Consider the following 13756-nt stretch of genomic DNA (forward strand, 5'->3'; position numbering starts at 1 on the left):
AGCTGTGAACACTGCATGTTTTACCCAGAATAGATCTTTAATAGTGAAAAGATATCAGAAAACTGCTTATGAAGTTCTCAAAGGCAGAATGTAGTGACCCGAACTTTTCCATGTTTATATATATTAAATGAAATTGATATTTACATGATTAAATATTTCCAACATGCTAAGCAATCAAACTTGTTAAGACTTGATTAATTGAAATAGGTTTCATATAGACAATTGACCACCCAAATTGACCGGCGATTCACGAATGTTACAAATTCGTAAAAACTATATGATGTTATATATATAGACATATATATGGTTAACATGAAACTATGATAAGTAATTATCTCACTAGGTATGTTAACAATGAGTGATATACATAAAAATGAGTTTATTGAATTAAGAAACTCGAAACGATATATATAACGATTATCGTTATAACAACGTCTTACTAAATACATATGAATCATATTAAGATATTGTTACACTATGTTTAAATATGATAAATGATAAGTAAACATATCATTAAGTGTATTAACAATGAACTACATGTGTAAAAACAAGACTACTAACTTAAGGATTTCAAAATGAGTCATATATGTAACGATTATCGTTGTAACGACATTTAAATGTATATATATATATATATATATATATATATATATATATATATATATATATATATATATATATATATATATATATATATATATATATATCATATTAAGATATATTAATACATCATAATATCATGATAATGTAAAAATTTAACATCTCATTAGATATTATAAACAATGGGTTAACAACATTTAACAAGATCGTTAACTTAAAGGTTTCAAAATAACACTTACATGTAACGACTAACGATAACTTAACGACTCAGTTAAATGTATATACATGTAGTGTATTATGTTGTAATAATACACTTTTGGAAGACTTCAAGACACATATCAAAGTACTTCTATTTAACAAAAATGCTTACAATTACATTCTCGTTCAATTTCATCAACAATTCTACTCGTATGCAACCGTATTCGTACTCGTACAATACCCAGCTCCTAGACGTATATGCTATTGGTATATACACATAATAATTCAGCTCTTAGCAGCCCTAGATAGTCAACAAACATGTGGAACCAACAATTAGACAACTAGCATGACTTATGAGCAAGGAAACAAAAACAAGAACTCCTTTTAACCCCACTCACCTTCACCACTCACCACCTACTCCATTTCACTTCCAATTTTCTTCCCAATTCTCTGTTAAAACACACACACTCTTCCATGAACGTCTAAGTTACTATTTTTCTAGCAAAAATCATCAAATACAATATTTGGTTATTACCTATAATCATCATAAAAACAATTACGCAAGAACACATCAAGAACACTTCCAAGTTTACAAGTTTACTTCCAAGTTTCCTAATCCATTCCAAGCAATCATCTAAGATCAAGAAACCTTTGTTATTTACAGTAGGTTATCTTTCTAAATCAAGGTAATATTCATATTCAAGCTTTGATTCAATTTCTATAACTACAACTATCTTAATTCGAGTAATAATCTTACTTGAACTTGTTTTTGTGTCATGATTCTATTTCAAGAACTTCCAATCCATCAAAGATCCTTTGAAGCTCAAGTTATTTTTTTCATCATTTCCAGTAGGTTTACCTACTAAACTTGAGGTAGTAATGATGTTCATAACATCATTCAATTCATATATGTATAACTATCTTATTCGAAGATTTGAACATGTAATCACTAGAACATAGTTTAGTTAATTCTAAACTTGTTCGCAAACAAAGTTAATCCTTCTAACTTGACTTTTAAAATCAACTAAACACATGTTCTATATCTATATGATATGCTAACTTAATGATTTAAAATCTGGAAACACGAAAAACACCGTAAAACCGGACATACGCCGTCGTAGTAACACCGCGGGCTGTTTTGGGTTAGTTAATTAAAAACTATGATAAACTTTGATTTAAAAGTTGTTCTTCTGGAAAAATGATTTTTCTTATGAACATGAAACTATATCCAAAAATCATGGTTAAACTCAAAGTGAAAGTATGTTTTTCAAAATGGTCATCAAGACGTCGTTCTTTCGATTGAAATGACTACCTTTACAAAAATGACTTGTAATCTGTATTTCCGACTATAAAATTATACTTTTTCTGTTTTGATTCATAAACTTAAGTTCAATATGAAACCATAGCAACTTGAATAACTCAAAACGGATTTAAAACGAAGAAGTTATGGGTAAAACAAGATTGGATAATTTTGCTTGATGTAGCTACGTGAAAATTGGTAACAAATCTATATTAATCATATCCTAGCTAACTTATATTGTATCATACATGTATTCTAATATATTATGTAATCTTAGGATACCATAGACACGTATGCAAATGTTTTGACATATCATATGGACCCATGTATATATATTATTTGGAACAACCATAGACACTCTATATGCAGTAATAATTGAGTTAGCTATACAGGGTTGAGGTTGATTCTAAAAATATATATACTTTGAGTTGTGATCTAGCCTGAGACGTGTATACACTAGGTCGTGGATTGATTCAAGATAATATATATCGATTTATTTCTGTACATCTAACTATGGACAACTAGTTGTAGGTTACTAACGAGGACAGCTGACTTAATAAACTTAAAACATTAAAACGTATTAAAAATGTTGTAAACATACTTTGATATATATGTACATATTTTTTATAGGTTCGTGAATCGACCAGTGGCCAAGTCATACTTCCCGACCAAGTAAAAATCTGTGAAAGTGAGTTATAGTCCCACTTTTAAAATCTATAATTTTTTTGGGATGAGAATACATGCGATTTTATAAATGTTTTACAAAATAGACGCAAGTAATCGAAAATATTTTCTATGTTGGATTATTGAACCGAATATGCCCCTTTTTAGCTTGGTAGCCTAAGAATTAGGGAAATGGCCCCTAATTGACGCGAATCCTAAAGATAGATCTATTTGGCCTAACAAGCCTCATCCGAGTTACGGATGCTTTAGTACTTCGATTTATCATATCCGATGAGAGTCCCGGAATGATGGGGATATTCTATATGCATCTTGTTAAGGTCGGTTACCAGGTGTTCAACATATGAATGATTTTTATCTCTATGCAGTTTGCGAAATGCCTGATATGAGATGTGTTATAAAAATGAAATCTTGTGGTCTATTATTATGATCTGATAATATGTAGGTTAAACCTATAACTCACCAACAATTTTGTTGACGTTTTAAGCATGTTTATTCTCAGTGATTATTAAGAGCTTCCGCTGTTGCATACTAAAATAAGGACAAGATTTGGAGTCCATACGTGTATGATATTGTGTAAAAACTGCATTCAAGAAACTTATTTTCATGTAATATATTCTTATTGTAAACTATTATGTAATGGTCGCGTGTAAACTGTATATTTTAGGTTATCATTATTTGATAATCTACGTAATGCTTTTTAAACCATTATCGATAAAATAACGGGTATGGTTGTTTTAAAAATGAATGCAGACTTTGAAAAACGTCTCATATAGAGGTCAATACCTCGCGACGAAATCAATTAATATGGAACGTTTATAATCAATATGAACGGGACATTTCAGTTGGTATCCGAGCGTTGGTCTTAGAGAACCAGAATTTTTGCATTAGTGTATCTTATCGAGTTTGTTAGGATGCATTAGTGAGTCTGGACTTCGACCGTGTTTTTCTTCAAAACGATTGTTTAACATTTTTTGTTGGAAACTATATATTATTAACATGTAAATATTATGTGATATAGTAATCTCTTAACGTGTTTGATATTGTGTGATAGATGTCTACCTCTAGTACAAATTCCATCGACTCACCTAATAATAATGAAAAGTCGAATATATTTTGGGAAGATTCACAAATTCCCGAAGAGGAACCGGAAGAAGAGGAACCAGAAGAAGAGGTTTCGGAGGAGGAAATATTAGGAACCAGAGAAAAACAGATAAATAAAAAAAATCCTCAACCAATGGACCAAAGTTATGGTCAATGGTGTTTCCGCCAAGGAAGCAAAATATTGAGAAGATTACTAATTTTTCGATGAATTGGTTCCCGATGAGGATTCCGATAATGTTATAGAAATTACCTCGACCCAATTTAATAAAGCAAAAGAAAATAATAAGGGAAAAGGTATAAAAATTGAGAAACCTGATCCCAACCCCGATGAACTTTATATGTACCGGCAACATCTGTATTTCCTAAATTGTAACAATAACCCGGGAACCTCTAAACCACCAGGTTTTTCTAAACCATTGTGGAAAACGATGACTCGTATTAGAGGAACACCATATATCCCTAGAAAATTAGGAAAACGAACCAAGTCCGAAGAAGAAGAAACCAGTGATTCAGATTAGAGGGTTGTAATCATGTTGTGTATTATATGTATTGTAGTGTGCTTGTACTTTTATGTTCTATGTAAAAATTGCTTGTATTGTTTGTTAATTATCTTTTACGAATCTAATCCTTGTCTATTTTACAGTATAAAAACACAAAATGGACGTTAAGGGTAGACAACCGAATATTTTAGAAGACCTACTAGAGGATATGATTGATGAAATCTTGTCTAGAGTCGGTCAGAATTCATCAGCACAATTAGTTATGGCGAAATTAACTTGTCAAACATTTGAAAGACTTTCCACAAATGCCTTAGTTTATAAAAGGCTTTCCTTTGATAGGTGGGGTATATCACATTGGGGAGACCGTAAGTTACGCCGTGTTTTCTTTAAAGCGTTAAGTGCGGGGAACCCAAATGCAATTTTACGCTACGGGTTAAGAATCTATTTTGACTCAACATATCCCAACATAGGATTTCGTGAGTTAGAAAGAGCTTCTAACATGCAACATAAGGAAGCATGTTATGCTTACGGGTTAGTGATGTTCGCTTCTCACCAAAGTGAGAAAAAGAACATCGGATTACAACTTTTAAATAAAACCTTTCCACAAGTGACGGATTCAGTAGTTAAGGCGAGAAACAAGGTTTTTAGATTATTACGGGGCTGTTGGACATTACGAAAGCTTCGTCCCTTTGATGACATTACAACATGTTATCTTGTCAACGGTCACAACAGTTATGTTCCACAAGACCAAGGATGAGAAGTAGTCTTAGTAAAACCAGAATGCATGACTTGTTTCTGGACGTATGAATTACGTGTCTTTATTGCCTTTGTTGAACGACTTGCGTATTAACTAGAATTATCTTCGCAACTGTTTTGTATCAGAGTTTTTATGTGCTATATTTCATGCTATATGTAAAATAGCGGTATTGTAAGTTTACAAAATATTGTATAAAAGTTTGAATGTGAAATATTATTATAATCAGTTTTTCATATAGAATTGTAGTAGTTGAATTGTATGTTAGCTACTAAGTATGAACTTAACGGGTAGGTATTACCCGAATTAAAACTTATAAAATGCTAATATGAAGAAAAAGCTTTTATATATGAGTTCATATTATGCTACGGAATACTATTGACTACTCTTAATATTCTATATGATTAACCTAATTCTTTTGGCTATTTTTGAAGAAAATGGCACCGACTACTCGCCAGAACTTGAACATGAGTGAGGAAGACTTCCGTGCTTTCCTTGCAGCAAATATAGCCGCGGTACAGGCTGCAATGCAAAACAACAATAACTCAGGGTCTAGCAGTGGAGTTAACTCCACAGGAAACCGTGTAGGATGCTCCTACAAGGCTTTCACTGCCTGTAAACCTCTGGAATTCGATGGAACTGAAGGACCAGTCGGACTGAAATGATGGACCGAAAAGGTCGAATCTGTGTTTACTATAAGCAAATGTGCTGAGGAAGATAAGGTAAAGTACGCCACACATACCTTCACAGGTACTGCGTTAACATGGTGGAATACCTATCTCGAACAAGTGGGACAAGATGCTGCTTACGCGCTACCGTGGTCAGCATTCAAACACTTGATGAACGAGCAGTACCGTCCCAGAAATGAAGTCAATAAGCTCAAGACAGAGCTTAGAGAATTATGAACGAAGGGATTCGATATCACCACATACGAACGATGATTCACCAAGTTGTGTTTATTGTGCCCAAGAGTGTTCGAAGATGAAGAAGAGCAGATTGATGCATTTGTAAAGGGGTTACCAGAGAGAATTCAGGAGGATGTGAGTGCAAGCGTGCCCACTTCAATGCAAAAGGCAAGCCGAATGGCTCACAAACTTATAAACCAGATCGAGGGAAGGATTAAAGAGCAGGCGATCGAGGAGGCCAAAATGAAACAAGTCAAGAGAAAGTGGGAAGAACCCAGTGACAAGAGTCACAATTTCAACAATCAACACCACAATCACAACCACAATCGCACCATTTTTCGTAACAACAAACGCAACAAAAACCATTCCAACAACAACAACTACAACAAACATCCCAACAACAATACCAACCGCAACAACAAAAATCCCAACAACAATCTCAATAACAACACTGGTAATCAAAAATAGAAAATTCCGTGTCTAAGGTGTGAAGGGTACCATCCAACTACTTTTTGTCCAGCAGCATGTACCAAATGTAATAGAAAGGGTCATGATGCAACGAAGTGTGAAATTTATGGACCATCGGGTAAAGGAACAAGTAATTCCCACATTATTTGTTATGGATGCGGGAAGAAGGGCTACTACAAAACTGCGTGTCCAAACCAGGGAAATAATAATGGGCAAAGCCGTGGGAGAGTTTTTAACATTAATGCGGAAGAAGCGCAGGAAGACCCGGAGCTTGTTACGGGTACGTTTCTTATCAATGAAAAACCTGCTTATGTTTTATTTGATTCGGGTGCGGATAGAAGTTATATGAGTATAGATTTTTGTGCTAAATTAAGTGGTCCATTGACGCCTATGAATAATAAATTTTTACTCGAATTAGCAAACGGTAAATTAATTTCGGCAGATAAAATATGTCAGAATTGAGAAATTAAACTGGTTAGCGAAACGTTTAAGATCGATTTGATACCAGTAGAGTTAAGGAGTTTTGATGTGATAATTAGCATTGACTGGTTGAAAAAGGAGAGAGCGAAAATCGTATGTTACAAAAATGCAATTCGCATTGTACGAGAAAAAGGAAAACCTATAATGGTGTACGGAGAAAAGAGCAACGCGAAGCTAAATCTTATTAGTAATTTGAAGGCGCAAAAACTAATAAGAAAAGGTTGCTATGCCGTTCTAGCACACATCGAAGAAGTCAAACCCGAAGAAAAGAACATCAATGATGTTCCCGTCGCACAAGAATTTCCCGATGTATTTTCGAAAGAATTACCGGGACTACCTCCACATCGATCTGTTGAATTTCAAATAGATCTCGTACCTGGAGCTGCACCAATAGCTCGTGCTCCATACAGACTCACACCCAGTGAAATGAAAGAACTCCAAAGCCAACTACAAGAACTTTTAAAGCGTGGTTTTATACGACCAAGTACATCACCATCGGGAGCTCCTGTTTTGTTTGTCAAAAAGAAGGATGGTACATTCAGGTTGTGTATCAACTACCGAGAGTTGAACAACCTTACCATCAAGAATCGTTTTCCACTACCAAGAATCAACGACTTATTTGATCAACTACAAGGCTCATCAGTTTATTCGAAGATTGATTTACGTTCTGGGTATCATCAGATGCGAGTGAAGGAGGATGATATTCCGAAGACTGCTTTCAGAACGCGTTACGATCATTACGAGTTTATGGTTATGCCGTTTGAGTTGACTAACGCACCAACTGTGTTCATGGACCTCATGAACCGAGTGTGTGGACCATACCTTGACAAGTTTGTCATTGTTTTTATCGATGACATACTTATTTACTCAAAGAATGATCAAGAGCATGAAGAAAATTTGAGAAAAGTGCTAGAGTTGTTGAGGAAAGAAAAACTGCACGCCAAATTTTCAAAGTGTGCATTTTGGTTGGAAGAAGTTCAATTCCTCAGTCACATAGTGAACAAAGAAGGTATTCAAGTAGATCCGGCAAAGATCAAAACCATTGAAAAGTGGGAAACCCCGAAAACTCCGAAGCATATACGTCAATTTTTAGGATTGGCTGGTTACTACAGAAGATTCATCCAAGATTTTTCTAAAATAGCAAAACCCTTGACTGCATTAACGCATAAAGGGAAGAAATTTGAATGGAATGATGAGCAGGAGAAAGCGTTTCAATTGTTGAAGAAAAAGTTAACTGCGGCACCTATATTGTCATTGCCTGAAGGGAATGATGATTTTGTGATATATTGTGACGCCTCAAAGCAAGGTCTTGGTTGTGTATTAATGTAACGAATGAAAGTAATTGCTTATTCGTCTAGACAATTGAAGATTCACGAGCAAAATTATACGACACACGATTTAGAATTAGGTGCTGTTGTTTTTACATTAAAGACTTGGAGGCACTACTTATATGGGGTCAAAAGTATTATATTTACCGACCACAAAAGTCTCCAACACATATTTAATCAGAAACAACTGAACATGAGGCAGCGTAGGTGGATTGAATTGTTGAATGATTACGACTTTGAGATTCGTTACCACCCGGGGAAGGCGAATGTGGAAGCCGACGCTTTGAGTAGAAAGGACAGTGAACCTATGCGGGTAAAAGCTATGAATATAATTATTCGTACTAACCTTACTACTCAAATAAAGGAGGCACATCAGGGAGTTGTAAAAGAAGGAAAGTTGAAGAATAAAATACCCAAAGGATCGGAGAAACATCTTAATATTCGGGAAGACGGAACCCGGTATAGGGCTGAAAGAATTTGGGTACCAAAGTTTGGAGATGTGAGAGAAAAGGTACTTAAGGAAGCACATAAAACCATATATTCAATACATCCCAGAGCGGGGAAGATGTACAAAGATCTCAAGAAACACTTTTGGTGGTCGGGTATGAAAGCCGATATTGCTAAATACGTAGGAGAATGTTTGACGTGTTCTAAGGTCAAAGTGAACATCAAAAACCATCAGGTCTACTTCAACAACCTGAAATCCCGAAATGGAAATGGGAAAACATTACCATGGATTTCATTACTAAATTGCCAAGGACCGCAAGTGGTTATGATACAATTTGGGTAATAGTCGATCGTCTTACCAAGTCAGCACACTTTTTGCCAATGAGAGAAGATGATAAAATGGAGAAGTTGGCGCTATTATACTTGAAGGAAGTTGTCTCCAGACATGAAATACCAGTCTCTATTATCTCAGATAGGGATGGTAGATTTATTTCAAGATTTTGGCAGACATTGTAACAAGCATTGGGGACTCGTCTAGACATGAGTACTGCTTATCATCCACAAACTAATGGGCAAAGTGAAAGGATGATACATACCCTTGAAGACATGCTAATAGCATGTGTTATCAATTTCGGAAACAGTTGGGATCGACACCTACCGTTAGCAGAATTTTCCTACAACAACAGCTACCATTCAAGCATTGAGATGGTGCCGTTTGAAGCACTTTATGGTAGAAAGTGAAGGTCTCCGATTTATTGGAGTGAAGTGGGGGATAGACAGATTACGGGTTCGGAGATAATTCAAGAAACTACCTAGAAGATCATCCAAATTCAACAACGGTTGAAAACCGCCCAAAGTCGACAAAAGAGTTACGCGGACATTAAAAGAAAAGACATAGAATTTGAAGTTGGAGAGATGGTCATGCTTAAGGTTTCACCTTGGAAAGGCGTTGTTCGGTTTGGTAAACGGAGGAAACTAAATCCAAGGTACATTGGACCATTCAAGATTATTGATCGTGTCGGACCAGTAGCTTACCGACTTAAGTTACCACAACAACTCACGGCTGTACATAACACTTTCCACGTCTCGAATTTGAAGAAATGTTTTGCTAAAGAAGATCTCACTATTCCGTTAGACGAAATTCAAATCAATGAAAAACTTCAATTCATCGAAGAACCCGTCGAAATAATGGATCGTGAGGTTAAAAGACTTAAGCAAAACAAGATACCAATTGTTAAGGTTCAATGAAATGCTCGTAGAGGACCCAAGTTCACCTGGGAGCGTAAAGACCAGATGAAGAAGAAATACCCGTACTTATTTCCAAAAGATTCGTCAACACATTCAACAGCTTAAAATTTCGGGACGAAATTTATTTAACGGGTAGGTACTGTAGTGATCCGAACTTTTCCATGTTTATATATATTAAAACAAATTGATATTTACATGATTAAATATTTTCAACATGTTAAGCAATCAAACTTGTTAAGACTTGATTAATTGAAATAGGTTTCATATAGACAATTGACCACCCAAATTGACCGGCGATTCACGAACGTTACAAATTCGTAAAAACTATATGATGTTATATATAGACATATATATGGTTAACATGAAATTATGACAAGTAAGTATCTCACTAGGTATGTTAACAATGAGTGATATACATAAAAATGAGTTTATTGAATTAAGAAACTCGAAACGATATATATAACAATTATCGTTATAACAACATCTTACTAAATACATATGAATCATATTAAGATATTGTTACACTATGTTTAAATATGATAAATGATAAGTAAACATATCATTAAGTGTATTAACATTGAACTACATATGTAAAACAAGACTACTAACTTAAGGATTTCGAAACGAGTCATATATGTAACGATTATCGTTGTAACGACATTTAAATGTATATATATCATATTAAGATATATTAATACATCATAATATCATGATAATGTAATAATTTAACATCTCATTAGATATTATAAACAATGGGTTAACAACATTTAACAAGATTGTTAACTTAAAGGTTTCAAAACAGCACTTACATGTAACGACTAACGATGACTTAACGACTCAGTTAAATGTATATACATGTAGTGTATTATGTTGTAATAATACACTTTTGGAAGACTTCAAGACACATATCAAAGTACTTCTATTTAACAAAAATGCTTACAATTACATTTTCAATTTCATCAACACTTCTACTCGTATGCAACCGTATTCGTACTCGTACAATACTCAGCTCCTAGACGTATATACTATTGGTATATACACATAATAATTTAGCTCTTAGCAGCCCTAGATAGTCAACAAACATGTGGAACCAACAATTAGACAACTAGCATGACTTATGAGCAAGGAAACAAAAACAAGAACTCCTTTTAACCCCACTCACCTTCACCACTCACCACCTACTCCATTTCACTTCCAATTTCCTTCCCAATTCTCTGTTAAAACACACACAATCTTCCATGAACGTCTAAGTTACTATTTTTCCAGCAAAAATCATCAAATACAATCTTTGGTTATTACCTATAATCATCATAAAAACAATTACTCAAGAACACATCTAGAACACTTCCAAGTTTACAAGTTTACTTCCAAGTTTCCTAATCCATTCCAAGTAATCATCTAAGATCAAGAAACCTTTGTTATTTATAGTAGGTTATCTTTCTAAATCAAGGTAATATTCATATTCAAACAAAAGTTAATCCTTCTAACTTGACTTTTAAAATCAACTAAAAACATTTTATATATCTATATGATATGCTAACTTAATGATTTAAAATCTGGAAACACGAAAAACACCGTAAAACCGGACATACGCCGTCGTAGTAACACCGCGGGCTGTTTTGGGTTACTTAATTAAAAACTATGATAAACTTTGATTTAAAAGTTGTTCTTCTGGGAAAATGATTTTTTTTTATGAATATGAAACTATATCCAAAAATAATGGTTAAACTCAAAGTGAAAGTATGTTTTTCAAAATGGTCATCAAGACGTCGTTCTTTCTACTGAAATGACTACCTTTACAAAAATGACTTGTAATCTGTATTTCCGACTATAAACTTATAATTTTTCTGTTTTGATTCATAAACTTAAGTTCAATATGAAACCATAGGAACTTGAATAACCCAAAACGGATTTAAAACGAAGAAGTTATAGGTAAAACAAGATTGGATAATTTTGCTTGATGTAGCTACGTGAAAATTGGTAACAAATCTATATTAATCATATCCTAGCTAACTTATATTGTATCATACATGTATTCTAATATATTATGTAATCTTGGGATACCATAGACACGAATGCAAATGTTTTGACATATCATATCGACCCATGTATATATATTATTTGGAACAACCATAGACACTCTATATGCAGTAATGATTGAGTTAGCTATACAGGGTTGAGGTTGATTCCAAAAATATATATACTTTGAGTTGTGCTCTAGCTTGAGACGTGTATACACTGGGTCGTGGATTGATTCAAGATAATATATATCGATTTATTTCTGTACATCTAACTATGGACAACTAGTTGTAGGTTACTAACGAGGACAGCTGACTTAATAAACTTAAAACATTAAAACGTATTAAAAATATTGTAAACATACTTTGATATATATGTACATATTTGTTATAGGTTCATGAATCGACCAGTGGCCAAGTCATACTTCCCGACGAAGTAAAAATATGTGAAAGTGAGTTATAGTCCCACTTTTAAAATCTATTATTTTTTTGGGATGAGAATACATGCGATTTTATAAATGTTTTACAAAATAGATGCAAGTAATCGAAAATACTTTCTATGTTGGATTATTGATGTCGTAGGGGGTGTATACAAAATAGTATTATTTTTAGTGCGAAATACTATTAAATATGCTACAATTTTACACAAGTTATTTATTTATTTATCGAGTGGATATACTTAAATCTTGCTACAACACTTATAGGCAGTGTACCTAATCGTATTATAGTATAGTTTTTAGTAAGTCCGGTTCGTTCCACAGGGAGCTCGTGAAGTATAACACTATATTTTTTTTACACACAATAATTGTAAAAATACAAATATATATATATATATATATATATATATATAAGTAATATTATTATTATTATAAAGGGGGGTTTTTACCGTTTAATGACCGGTTTGTCAATTTTAAAACTTTAGTCGCAGTTAAAACCAAATGTAAAATATTAAAAATAAATACAAGACTTAAATTAAAACATAAAGTAAATAACGATAATGAAATTGCGAATAATAAAAGTGCGATAAAATAAACTTGCGATAATTAAAAAGTACGATAATTAAAAGTGCAATTAAATACAATAACAATAAAAATGATAATTAGAAGTGCAATTAAATATAAAATAAAGGAAATTAAATATGAAATAAAAGAATTATGCTTATTTAAACTTCCGTAATCATGATGTTTGACGTGTTGATTTTAGTTTTATGCCCATGGGTTAATTGTCCTTTGTCCTGGATTATTTAATATGTCCGTCTGGTTTTTGTCCATAACAGTCCATCAGTCATAAATATAAAGTGCGAGTGTCCTCGTCAAATTATCCTTATACCCGAAGTTAAATATTCCAACTAATTGGGGACTTAAACTGTAACAAGATTTTAATATTTTGTTTAATAATTACACCAGGATGTCGACTGAGTGTAACCCAAGGTTTTAATATTTTGTTATCAATTATACCAAGTGTCCTTGTACATAATTTCACCCCTGTTTTAATTATTCTAGTGGCTATTAATCCATTCCCGTGTCCGGTTAAATGAACGATTATTCGTACATATAAATACCCCGTCCATTGTGTCCGATTGAGTGTATATGGTAATTTATAGGGACGCCCAATTGTAAATCTTTATATTAACATTAACAAACTATCATTTAGTTAAACAAATATAAAGCCCATTAATAGCTCATAGTCTAATTTCCACAAGTGTCGTTCTTTTGTCCAAACCCC

Source organism: Rutidosis leptorrhynchoides, chromosome 1 (genome assembly GCF_046630445.1).
Source record: "Rutidosis leptorrhynchoides isolate AG116_Rl617_1_P2 chromosome 1, CSIRO_AGI_Rlap_v1, whole genome shotgun sequence".
Taxonomy (NCBI): domain Eukaryota; kingdom Viridiplantae; phylum Streptophyta; class Magnoliopsida; order Asterales; family Asteraceae; genus Rutidosis; species Rutidosis leptorrhynchoides.